The 13,250-nt window shown below is 40.6% G+C and overlaps 1 protein-coding gene across 5 annotated transcripts in view; it reads right to left on the reverse strand.

Annotated features, from left to right (window-relative positions):
• Positions 1–12,593, reverse strand: part of TESPA1 (thymocyte expressed, positive selection associated 1) — a 41,476-nt gene extending 28,883 nt beyond the window's left edge. Inside the window, exons 1-2 of one of the 5 annotated variants that reach the window (XM_027858068.1) lie at positions 12,448–12,593; positions 10,608–10,719 (exon numbers count right to left, since the gene is read on the reverse strand). The gene's annotated coding sequence lies outside the window, so the exon portion shown is untranslated. Of the gene's footprint in view, positions 1–3,607; positions 3,674–10,244; positions 10,408–10,607; positions 10,744–12,447 lie in introns of those variants that run through there. The other 4 variants (XM_027858070.1, XM_027858069.1, XM_027858072.1 and 1 more) reach the window with 4 other exon arrangements.
• Between the last annotated feature and the right edge of the window lie 657 nt (positions 12,594–13,250).

Here is a 13,250-nt window from a genome sequence, read left to right on the forward strand (position 1 = left end):
ATTCTTGATTCTGCAACCTGAGTGGTAGGATATTGCTTTATACCCCATGGGCTCAATAAACACAGGAGAAGCCACGGGGCAGCTAGGTGGTGCAGTGGATAGAGCATAGGCCCTGGAATCAGGAGGACCTGAGTTCAAATCCAACCTCAGACACTTGACACTAGCTGTGTGACCCTGCGCAAGTCACTTAACCCCATTGCCTAGTTAAAAACAAAACAAACAAACAACACAGGAGAAGCCAGCTGGTCCACAGGTCACATTGTATAGACTTATTATACAGTGGGTGCAAATATTTCCATTTCATGCTGATAAAGTCAGACGGGATATCATTGGCCTTTGACAGGGGAGCACCTTGTCCTCAGCATTAGCTTCATAAGAGAACACTTTGTTTTCATTGAACTTCTTAGAGCAAGACTCTGTCTTGTGCAGTGGAAGTGGGGATATTTAGCGTGGAAAAGAAGAGACTTAGATTTTCAGTGGTTCTTAACTTTTTTTTTTTTTTGTACTGTGGACCTCTTTGGCCATGGTCTGTTGAAGCCTATATGTCCTTCTCAGAATCACAGTTTTTAATGCATAAAATAAAATTCAAAGGACTACAAAGGAAACTGGGGCGGCTAGGTGGCATAGTGCTAGGCCTGGAGTCAAGAAGACTCATCTTCCTGAGTTCAAATCTGGCTTCAGACAACTTACTACTCTGTGACCCTGTTTTCCTCAGTTTCTTCATCTGTAAAATGAGATGGAGAAAGAAATGACAAACCACTCCAATATTTTTGACAAGAAAAACCCTGGATGGGGTTACAAAGAGTCAGAAACAACTGTAGTAACTGAACAATAGCAAAGGAAATCAATTATATTGAAATACAATTACTAAAATGTTTAAAAAGTCAAATTCTCAGGCTCTCCAGCTGAAGAACTCCTGACTTAGGGAGAGATATGAGCACAGTCTTCATATATTTCAGCACATATGGAAGAAGCTTGCTCTGCTTTGTCTCAGTGGGCAGAATGAGGAACAGTCGATGAATATCATAGAAAGAAAGATTTCAGGGGCAGCCAGGTGGCACAGTGGATAGAGCACTGGCTCTGGATCCAGGAGGACCTGAGTTCAAATCCTGTCTCAGACACATAACACTCACTAGCTGTGTGACTCTGGGCAAGTCACTTAACCCCAATTGCCTCATAAATAAATAAATTTATATATATATATATATATATATATATATATACATATACATATACATATATATATATAATAAATGAAAGAAAGATTTCAGTTTAATGAAAAGAGAAACTTCTAAATAATTAGAACTTTCCACAACTGGAATGAGGTGTTTGAGGAGTCTCCACATCACTTGAGGTCTTCATGAGAGGATGGACATTCATTCATTCCAGGGATATCATAGAGGGATTTTCTGCTCAGGTAGAAAATGCATCTTTTCAAGCTCTGAGATTCTGTGGTTCTTGACTTCTCTATACTGCAAGACTCCACAGAATGACCAAATTTGAGGTTGAAAGAGATTCAGTGACTTGTCAACAAGTTTCAAGTCCATTTTAGAGTTTTTATGTTCTCTAAAGTCATAAAAGATCAAAGACAATACATGCTTTCCCTCTGTGTTCAACTTCAGCTTTAAGAGGTTCTAAAATCTCAAACAGTTGGTTAGGAAAGGAGGGGTCTTCAAGAATCTTTGAAGCATGAAGATTATGGATGGGGAAAGTGATGGGAAGTAACCAGGGCTGCATTGGGGGTCACAGGAGGGCTTAAAGACAAAGGGCTGGGGTAATATAGGAGAAACAGACACCATTTTGATCAATATGGATTCTTCTTGTTGACATGAACTATAGTTGGTTCCGTATGCTAGGAGATATGATGTCTGTATGGCTGTCTGAGTGTCCATTTGCCAAAAAATAGCTCTGTGTGATAGAAATTTGATAGAGATGTTCCAGAATGGGGAGTAGAAGGGTAATCTAGATAGGTGGGTTAACTGTATTGTGATACTAGCAAGATGTTGGATACATAGTAAATACTTAACACATTTGTTGGATGTGTTGAATAGAAGGCAGTCTGCCACTGAACAGAAAACCTTTATGGATTACCTGCAGCATTATTTCTTTCTGGCTGTTTTTGACACAGCACATAATGAACACTTAATAAATATTTGTTGAATAGTTGAAGGTATGAATGAAATTTCTGGCTTGAATAGCCACTTTCAGTTTTCTCCAAGGAAGTAGAGATAGGTTGGGTCTCTGAATTTCTATCATATAACAAAAAACAGAGTCCCAAACATAATGGCATGTTTAACAAGAATTTTTCAATTTAGTTCAAGAAGTATTTGTTGAGTTTTCTATTATGTTCAAGATGCTCTGCTGGGCACCCAGCATAATAATACCTGGTCCCTGTTCTTTCATTCTAATAGGAAGGACAAGATATGGTCATAAATCAATATTCCATAAAATGGAACATGAGGGCAGAAGACAAGTACAAAGTGCTATTCAAGGACTGAGAAAGAGAAGCTAATTTCCAAAAAAGGCTAGAGTTATAAGGTCATAGCTGGACGGGACTTTGAAGGTCATCCGGTCTAACCTCTTCATTTGATAGTTGAAGAAATATCAACTTAACCTAAGTAAGCAATAGAACCAAGACTCTACCTCAGGTTTAATGATGCTAAATCTGGAATGCTTTTCATTGTATCACTCATCCTTCATGTGACAGTTTGTAGATATCTTTAAGTAATAAAGAGTTTGGACTTTATTCGATAGGGTCATCACTGGATAAGCACTAAAAGTCTCTGATGGGTGAAGGAGGTAACCAGAACCATGCTTCAGTATTATATTACTTGTGTAAAGGATAGATTGGAATGGGGAAGAGTCTGGAGGCAAAGAGATCAGTGAGGAATCTGGTGTAATAGTCTAGATGAGACCTGAATGAGGACCTGTATAATTCAGGTTGGAATGGAAGGTCTAATGGCAGAGATATTTTAGAGGTAGAATGAATAGGATTTTGAAAATAGCATGGGAGTAATGGTGAGAGAAATGGAGAATTTAAAGATCACTCTGAGATTTCTAATCAGAGTGAGAGGAGAATGGTGATGCCATCAACAACAGTGTGTAGGTTAGGAAGAAAGAATCTGTTGGAAGGAAAATGATGTTTGTATTTTGATGATGACAAAGGAAACCAAGGGTGACTTCTATAATAATAATAGTTAACATTTACGTGGTGCTTACTTTGTACCAGGCATTGCATTGCATGCTTTACAAACATTGTCTCATCTGGCCCTCAAAACAACCTTGGGAAGTAGGTTCTATAATCATTCTCATTTTATAGATGAGGAAATTGAGACAAACAGGGGTGAAGTGACTTGCCAGGGTCACACAGCTGTAAGGCATCTGAGGTTGGATTTGAACCCATGTCTTCCTAACTCTATGTACTGCACCACTTCACTGCTCACTATATGACAGCCAATATTTGGGTAGGTCAGGTGGAAGTGGAAATCAATAACTTGCTATGCTACCTTAGACAAGATACCTAATTTCTCTGTGCGTCAATTTCCTCATCCGTAAAACAAAGGGGTTAGACTAGATGATTAGTAAGATCTCCTCCATCTCCAACAACCTTAAATATATGAGTCAGTTTTTGCTTGAAAAAGCAGCAATGGAATAGATGCTCCATAACAGTAAGATAGGCATACACACCGCCTGGAAGAAAAACACAAAACAAAACAACAAAAACAAAACAAAACAATTTGGAGTCAAGATGTTGTTGGTCAATTATTTCAATCATGTCCAACTCTTCATGACCCTATTTGGGGTTTTCTTGGCAAGAATACTGGAATGGTTTGCCATTTCCTATTCCAGCTCATTTTACAGATGAAGAAACTGAGGCAAACAGGGTTAAGTGCCTTGTTGGCTCTGTCACTTATCAAATATGTACCTGTGAGAAATGCAGCTAAACTTCTCTAAGCCTCACTTTTCTGACCTCTAAAATGGATATAATTGTAGTCATTATCTTACAGAGTTATCAAGAGGAAAATGTTTTGTGCATCCATAGTGTGAATCTATATAGATAAGTCACTCTAGAACATGAGTTGTTATTTTTGTTACTGTAACAATCATCAAGGATTTTTCAGCTATGAGGGCTACTGAACCCTGGTATGTGGTTTTAGAGACTGGAATTATGTGGGTAATTGCATCCATTCTCCACTCTACTTTGACTGTTAAGATCTAGTTATGGGAATATACTGGGATGTTCTCAGTTCCCTTAGGCCTGGAGGCAGGGGAAGGTTGGTGGGATAACTTTGGGAAGAACATCACATGTGAAAATGGAGGCAGTGCTGGTAAGAGGAAGCTGTGCTTCAGGGAGATAAGATACTAGATGCCTTTTCTGGAGGAAGCGGTAAACAGTTATCAGACCAAAAAACTGGGGACAAGAGCTGTCAGAGGAGGGAGAACTCTTAGTGAGATGGAGCTGAAAACTCAATATGAAACCTATTAAAAACCTGATGGCCTCTGATATCTCCAAATAGGCTTGGAAATTCACCATGATGCAAGGGATCAGAAACTAGGACCTTTGGTTTTTAAGCCTTGGCTTCGCCATTAACATGATATTTTATCTTTAAGAAAGCCATTTTCTCTCTCTGGGCCTCCATTCCCTTAGATGTAAAATGAGATCAAATTAGATGGTCTTTTATGTTTTCTTCTACCCTGACATTCTATGGCACTAAGCCAGTTAGGCCACCACTAAGCATTTTCTAATGACTCATGTTAGCTATTCTCTTTCCTTAGCTGGAAGAGCGCTTTTAAAAGGTCCAGATTCCCTACCTCTACTCAACACCCCAAATCATAAAGAAATGGCCCATTTTCCTTCAAGGCCAGTGATGTGTCCTTTCAATCTCCTGTTGGTTCTGAAGACTTTCCCTTTGAGATATACCCATTGGGATCACCAAGAGTTGTGAAACTGAGGAGGATAAAGAGATAGAAATATTGGAGATGAAAGATATCTTCCCTTGCCACTCCCAACTATGTATGTTGAGCTTTCTGAGCTCAGCCTTTATTCATGTTATTCTACCAACCTGGGATGCTCTACCCCACCCTTCACCCCCATCTGTGTCAAACCAATTCCGTCTCAACCTTCAAGATTCAACTTGGGTCCGACTTTCTTCATGAATCCTACCCTGACTATCTCTGGCCACAGAATCACCCTCTAAACTCCTACAGGAAGGAAGGAATGAAATAATAATTTATTAAGTGCCTATTATGTGCTGCACACTTTACAAATATTATCTCAGTAGATGCTCACGATAACTCTGCAAGGTAGGTGCTATTATTATCCCCATTTTGCAGTTAAGAAAAACATTTCCCTTTCACCAGAGTTCTCCATTCACTTGTCAAAAATGTTGTAGAGGAGATTTTATTTCAGGATTAGATGGCCTCTGACACCCTTTCCAACTCTGACATTCAGTGATTGTAAAAGCTTCGTTTCTGGGAGCGTTGAGAGTTTTAAACTGAACTTTAAAACCTTGAAGCTATGCCTCCCCTGCCCCAAAATGATTTGACTCAATGTTCTAACCTGTCAAGATGTTTTTGTGTGGTGACTCTCATCCAGCAGGTTAATTATCCATGCAATTGATAGTTGTGTTTTTTTTTTACAAATTTTCTAAGCATGCCAATGTAATTATTCTTTTACCTAAGCTACTGATAAAAATGTTAGGCAGCCTGGGACCAAACACCACCAATCCCTGGTGGAATACTTCTTGCAATTTATAACAATAATATATTATTGTGCTGTTTGGTAAAAACATGCAAGTAGATATCAAAATGAATGGTCTTGGAACATCTCTGCATAGGCTACAGAAAACCTGATTCCTCCTAGATTTTCTCAGCATGACCTGTTTATCTTACAGTGAAGAACATTCTCCTTTCCACCCTTCATGTCATAAAACAAAGTAAAGGGCATAGCAATACAAGCATTGTATTCTGAGTAGACTATCTCTATGCCCAAGCCTGCTGGCTGGTTTTGCCTGCCAAAAGTTTCTCCTCATTTCAGTCTTTCCTCCATTCAGCTGTCAAAGTTTTTTTTTTTAATTTTAATTTTTAAAAAACTTTCCAAAAAATAAATAATTAATCATCTGAAATATAATTTATGGAATAAAACAAGCATTTCTGTAACATAGTATAATTTAAAAGGTGATTACACATCAAATTATAAATGTATTACATACAACTTGCTATTCCTATATAAGTTATAGTATAAATTTCTTTTTTTTCTTCCCATCCTCCCCCTGCCCAAGAGATGGCTACCATTAGAAACAAATAGCATAGGTCTAACATGATCATTTCCCCTTCCCCCTAGACAATAAATTCCAATGGCTCCCTACTACGTCCAGGAACAGTTATAAAACCCTCTCTTTGTTGTTCAAAGGCTTTCATATCTTGCCACCTCTCCCATACTTTTCAATCTTCTTACATGTTACAACCTCCATCTCAACCCCAGGTACTCAGCTATCCAGCAATACTGGTCTTCTTACTGTTCCTCAAACAAGACACACCATTTCTCAGCTCCTGGTATTTTCAAAGACTTCCCCTCTTGCCTGGAGTGTTCCCAGTCCTACTCGCGGTCTCTTGGATTCTCCAGCTCCCTTCAGGTCTCAGCTAAAACTTTATGCTCTACCGGAAGCCTTTCCTTGTTCCCCTTGATTCTCATGTCTTCTTTCTCTCACCATCTCTAGTTTATTCTGTATGTGACTTGTTTGTACATAATTGTTTGCATGTTATCTCCCCATCAGACCGTAAACTCCTTGAATGCTCCTAAAGCATTTTGCCTTGTTCATCCTTCATTCTTGAAGGGGACCAGTGACATGGCTAGAATGATGTCTTCACTTGCATGTGAATTGGATTTAAGTAAGGTAGAGCTGTGCAGTCTTTTGCCTTACATTGTATCCCTAGCACTTGGCACTGTTCCTGGCACATAATATGTATATAATTAATGTTTATTTACACAGTGAGCTGAGGCTGAAATCAAGTCTCCAATTCCAAGTATTTCCTCTCTTAATCCACACCTTCAGAGAGCATTCGAACAGTCCAGACCTTACTTGAGCAAGAATCCCTGAACAACCATCCCAAGTCATTATCTCAGTTTCCACTAGAAGACTGTAGCCATGGGTAGCTCAATACTTCTCAAAGCAGCCCATTTCACTTTGTAATATTTCAAATTTATAGCAAAGTTTCCCTTGTGTTCAGTTCCAACCCACCTTTCTAGAACTTTTGTCCCCTACGTTTTGGGATGAAGAGGAGGTGAATCTAATTCCTCTTCCATAAGGCATCCCTTCAAATACTTGAAGACCACTTTCATGTGCCCCTAATTCTTCTCTCATCTTTTTTCATTTGACCATTCTTTTTTTTTTTTTTTGGTCTTTCACAGGTCTCACAGAATGAGACCTCCCCACAGGATGATCTCATTTTTCTGTATGTGCTTCAACAACCTTCATCGAAGTCATCAACCTTCCTGAATGGTGGTGCCCAGAACTAAGAATATTCCAAATTGAGCTTTCATGCAGGGTGCTGCTAATTTAGGTGCTGCACCCAGTGCCTTCTGGGAACTTCCTGTCTAAGACAGATGCACTGACATGGAGAGGCAGATAGAGGACAGTATAAAAACACATCAATAGCAAACTTAAAAAAACCAAACATTTGTGGGGGAGGGGTTGGGCAATGAGGGTTAAGTGACTTGCCCAGGGTCACACAGCTAGTAAGTGTTATGTGTCTGAGGCCAGTTTCGAGCTCAAGTCCTGCTGAACCCAGGGCTGGTGCTCTATCCACTGCACCACCTAGCTGCCCCTTAAACATATATTTTTAAGTCAATACAAAATCAGGGAAGAACTAATTTCAGCTCTCCATCAAAGAGAAACAAAATCTGGGTTGAGGGGAAAGGAGAAACGGTTTATTTCAGTCTCAGCTCCCACACTAATGAAAGAGAAGGAGCTGCAGAGATAATTCAGATTAGAGGGAAATATAAAAGCCATTCTTTTTATTAATAGTATAATTAAATGGATCTTTGTTTCATTTGCATTTTGCTTTAGTTGAAGCCAAAGGCAGCCTTAGTGTACTATTGATCTTAGTATCTAAAGATTCTAGTTCTTTTATTTACTAAATGAATGTATGGCAAAATCACTTCACTCTCCTGGGCCTCAGTTTCCTTATCTATAAAAATAGATTGGTTGTTCTGTAAGGCTTCTTTCAACTTAAATAGATTGTGTCTAGACTAGGGATTCTTAATTTAGGATCCATTTTTTGGTTCGTTTAAATATTTTGATAAGCTATTTTTTTTTCTGTGTATTGGCTTTGTTTGTAATCTTCAGCATTTTATCTGATGCATTTAAAAATGTGATTCTGAGAAAGGGTCCAGAGGCTTCACAAGACTGTTAAAAGGGCTCATGACACACACATAAATTTAAAAACTCTGGGCCCAGCCTCACATAAACACTTGATAAATTTTTGTCATTGTTGAACGTTGAAATGAGGTTGCTTTCCCTGAGCTTACAATCCACTTCAACAAACGTATGTTAATTACTTACTATGTACAAAATACTGTGCCAGGCATACAGTGAGTGATTTGGGGGGAAGGGTGCCCAGGTGCATGGTGGATGGCAGGAAAGAACTCAGCCTGGGATTAAGGGCTGGCCACAAATAATATACAAAGAGGATGATAGGTCAGCAAGCTTGAGGGTGGACATCCCTCCCCACCCCAGACTGGCTGGCCAAGAGCCAAGAGCAATTAAAATGTTATCATTGGATAGAGAGTTAAGTCTCTCCTATTTCCTGTGAGATGGAAAGGAAGAAAAGAAAGAAGTTAAGGCCCTGCTAGAGTGTGGAGTGGGAGGAAATTAGATAGCAGGGTGCTGGTGAGGGGAGCTGTGGAGGAGGGAGGGAAGGTGTTGGCAGGTTGGATGCCAATGACTAATAATACAGAGTATATAGGTCACACAGACTTCTAGGCAGGAGAGTGCTGCCTCTCTGTCTCTGTCTCTGTCTCTGTATCTTTCTTTCTGTCTCTGTCTCTGTCTGTCTCTCCTCCTCTGTCTATAAGTTTCTCTGTCTCTGCCCCTTTATCTTTATTTCTGTCTCTGTATCTGTCCTGCTCTGTGTCTGTGTTTGTCTGTCTGTTTGACACAGTCCTGGCTCTACCTGCTGCTCCTTGGGCTCTTTTCTCTGTCATGGACTCTGATAGGGGCAGGGGCAGCCACCATAACCATTTCACCAGATCTCTCAAATTGGGGTGAGAACCAGAGCAGGAGTGAAAAAGTGTGGGAGTATAACAACAGGAAACCTGGTTTCCATGATGGGTTGGCTACCAGGGCCTGAACCACACCCTCCTTCCTCCTTATCTACTTCATAATCCCGTGACACCTGGAAAATATTCAGTATATTCCAAAAATTACTGTTCCTTCCCCTACGTCAAGGCTGGTAGGGCCTTTGTGCTAGGCAAGGCTGACCACTCAACCTCTGTTCTTAAAAGTCTGTAGCAATAAAGATCTCATAGTCTCCTTTGGTCACTAATATGGCAGGGCCCTCACATGCCTTAGAAATAAAGGAATTCTTCCTAATGTCTAATAATCTACCATGGCATGTATTGAACAATATTAATAATAATAATAGTGATAATAGCTAGCATTTATATATCACTTACTAAGTGCCAGGTATTGCTAAACTCTTTGCAAAAATTACCTTATTTGATCCTCAATATTTGATGAATAACCCTGAAAGGTAGGTGCTATTATTATCCCTATTTTGTAGCTTAGGAAACTGAGCAAATAGTTTAAATGATTTAACCAAGGTGTTGAAGATTGATTATGAGTGAGCAGTGATGAGACAGCTCTCAAAGTAGGTTCTTCCAGGGTTCTGTGAGGTCTTTGTGGCTTGAGAGGATAATTGAGACCTGCTTATCTACCCAGGGACTAAGGAACAAACTCCCAGTTCCCTCTTCCCCAACCCAAATATCTAACCCCTTCACACACTAAACCAAGCTGTGTCCTGCACTTATTGAAATGGTGGCCATTTTAAACTTCTCTCCATTTTCATTTCTTTCTCTTTTTATTCTCCTTTTCCCCTTTCCCTTTCCTTTTCTTTCTAATTATCCTTAGCTCTTTCCTCTCCTTGGTTCAGTCTTGCTGAATGAAAGCCCCCGGTGTCTCCAGGGCCATTTTGTTCTATGTGGACTGGTGCAAAGTAGAGAAGTGGAGGGCTGGAAATCTCACCGTGGGGCCCCTGTTTCCTGAATGGAAAGCAGGGCAAATGTCAGGTGCCCAAATAGAAGCAGGTCCTCCTCCCCCTGAGAGGGCTCATCTTCCTCTCCATTTTCCCCATACAGGTTAGAGGTCAATTCGACTGACCTTGAAGGTGCTCTAAGAAGTAGATACAACTGCCTGGCAAGGCTTTAGGCAAGGATATAGCCTATAGTTTACCACCTTTGGAGAAGGAGAATCCTCATCTCTAAAATGAAGGGAGGAAAGAAGAGTAAATGAACTTGAAAATCTCTTCTAATTTTAAATCTTACGATTTAGCTTTGGTTGCTGGCACTTCACAGCGCTGGGGATTGGAAAGCCTTGCTCATGCCTTACCTCTATCACTGTTGCTACAGTCTCAACATGTACCAGTAGTTATAGATGACAACTACACGTTCTTTCCTCTGCTCGAATAACCCTTCTTGACCGCTGAAGATCCTCACGTAGCCTGGCATAAGGGCACAAAGCAGTGCTGTCAGGACAGAAGACAGCAGACTTCCATCTCAGGCACTCTTTTGTAAAGGGGCACCTTCTCTGGCCAAAGGGGGCAACCCCTTCTCTCTACTGTGGGGAGCCACATCTGTTAGGCAGAGGCAGTGGGGCTTCCTGGGGTCTCCCCTCTGTGCCCACAAACTCTTCAAGCCACCCCCTAGGGATCTCCCTGGTCTCTTATCTTCCTTTTATTCACTCCTAGGGGTTTCATTTTCCTCCACTCCCCAGGGTCACAGCTGGGGCTTTGGGAAACTCCAGTGGGCAGATCTCTCCACCTCCCCCAATCTCTCCTCCTGACCCTCACCTCTAAGCTAACATGCTCACAACCTACTCCAACCAGGTGCGGGTCTTCTTAGACCTCACTGTAGCCCATTCTACATTTCAATCTTGTCTACATCCTCCCTAATATAAAACTCCAATATCTCTTGTTGTGTCTTAACCTTCTTTCCCAACATTCTCAGATCTGATACTCACTAGCTGTGTGACCATGCCAAATCACTTTGCCTCTCCAAGGCCCAGTTCCCTCACCTGTGAAATATAGAAATGTAGACAACAGTGCATACCCTATTGAACTCCCAGAGTCTTTGCAAGCAAAACATTTCATACACCTTATAGTGACGGTTGGAATGGGACTTCTTATTCTCAGCATCTCTCTGAAATCACTTCCGAATGAATAGTTTCAATTACTCTAAAGCAAAAGGAAGCCCATTTTACTTTTTCCAATAGGTTAGAGGACAAATTTGGGAATCTATACACCTTGGAAACATTTCATAGTGGGTAATGACCATAAGTGGCCAGATTCAAAGGAACAACCAGCTGGGAGAAGTGCTAAATGCCAGTGAGTCCATGAGATCCCTGGTGCTACAACAGATAGAGTATTGGGCCTGCAGTCAGGAAAACCTGAGTTTAAATCCAGTCTCAGCCATTTACTATCTGTTTGACCCTAGGTAAGTCAATTAACTTCAGTTTGCCTCAATTTCCTCAACTGTAAAATGGGGATTATAATAGTACCCACCTTGCAGGGTTTTTGTGAGGGTCAAATGAGATAATATTTGTTAAAAACAAACAAACAAACAAACAAAAAACCACTTAGCACAGTACCTGGCACATAGTAGGTGCCATGTAAATGCTTATTCCTTCTTTACTTCTTCCTTCCTTGAAAATCTTGAAGAGTCAGAGAAATCATTTTCTATTGGTGATAGTCCTTCTCAGAGAAAGGGGAATGAATAAAATGGCATCTCAAGATTCCTATCAGTTCTAGGTATCATGGTAATAGTAATAGCTATCATTTCCATAGTGCTTTAAGCTTTGTAAAACACTTTACAGGTATTATCTTATGTCCTCACAATAACCCTTGAAGGCAGGTGCAAACTATTATTATACCCAATTTATAGTCGAGGGAACAGAGATTAAAGTGACTTGCCCACGGTCACACAGCTAGTAAGCATCTGAGTTCAGATTTGAATTTAGGTCTTTGTGACTTTAGGCCCAGGGCTCTACCTATTGAGCCACCTAGCTGCCTATATGATTTAAGGGGTAAAGCATGGGGTAGGGTTCTTTATCTTTATCCTCCCCTTTCCTCAAGAATATCTTAAAACTCAGTTCCTTTCTCTCTCCAGAATCGACTTTACTCAGCTCAACATAGGTAGAGACACAAATAGTGTTTCAAAAAGACTGCACTCACCTGTGCTCTGGGAAGGAACTTGATCAGAGAGAAGGGGATCTGGGGAGGAGGGTCCCACACCTTCCCCAGGGTAGGTGCCAAGTTCAAGACAGCAGCTGAAGGTCATGGTATGTGTAGTGCTTGTGTGTCTGTCCTCATTCAGCAGCTGTCACCAGTGCCACTGAGAAGGGGAAACGGAAATGATAGAAGTCATACACATATGCTCTCACAGACCCCACCTTCCCCACCCCTGCCACATCCTTTGCCCTAGTGCAGGAGACTAGAGGGGGAAAAAAAAACAACAGCTGCTTGAGTCCCTATGATCAGAGTCACTGTATGTCTCTGGCCAGGGTTTCTTCATGGTCAGCTCAGACACATGGTGGGTCCCTCCTATGGTGAGGTGGGATACCCAAGAGGCAGTTTTATAGGCTCATAGGACTCAAGAACCGAAAGGAATCTTAGAGATCATTTAGTCTGATACTTTTGTTTTATGGACAAAGAAAATGAAGACCAGAGACAGAAAATATTTTTGCCAAGGTCACACAGAGAGGACTTTTTTTTTTTACTTTAATCATAAATTTTAATAGTAGATAAGAAACAGAGAGGACATTTTAATAGAATGTAAAATTCTTGAAGGCAAGAATTGTTTTGGTTTTCATCTTTGTAACTGCCTTCTACACAGTTACTTGCATTCAGTAGGCACTTAATAAATGTTTGTGGAATGAAATGGCATGAAATGGAATACTAACTGAACAGAGATTAGAACCTAGGTCTCCTGATTTCAAATTTAGGGCTCTTTTCGGCTGGATTAGCACTGCCTTGCC

Source organism: Vombatus ursinus, unplaced genomic scaffold (assembly GCF_900497805.2).
Source record: "Vombatus ursinus unplaced genomic scaffold, bare-nosed wombat genome assembly UNPS02012709.1, whole genome shotgun sequence".
NCBI classification, from domain to species: domain Eukaryota; kingdom Metazoa; phylum Chordata; class Mammalia; order Diprotodontia; family Vombatidae; genus Vombatus; species Vombatus ursinus.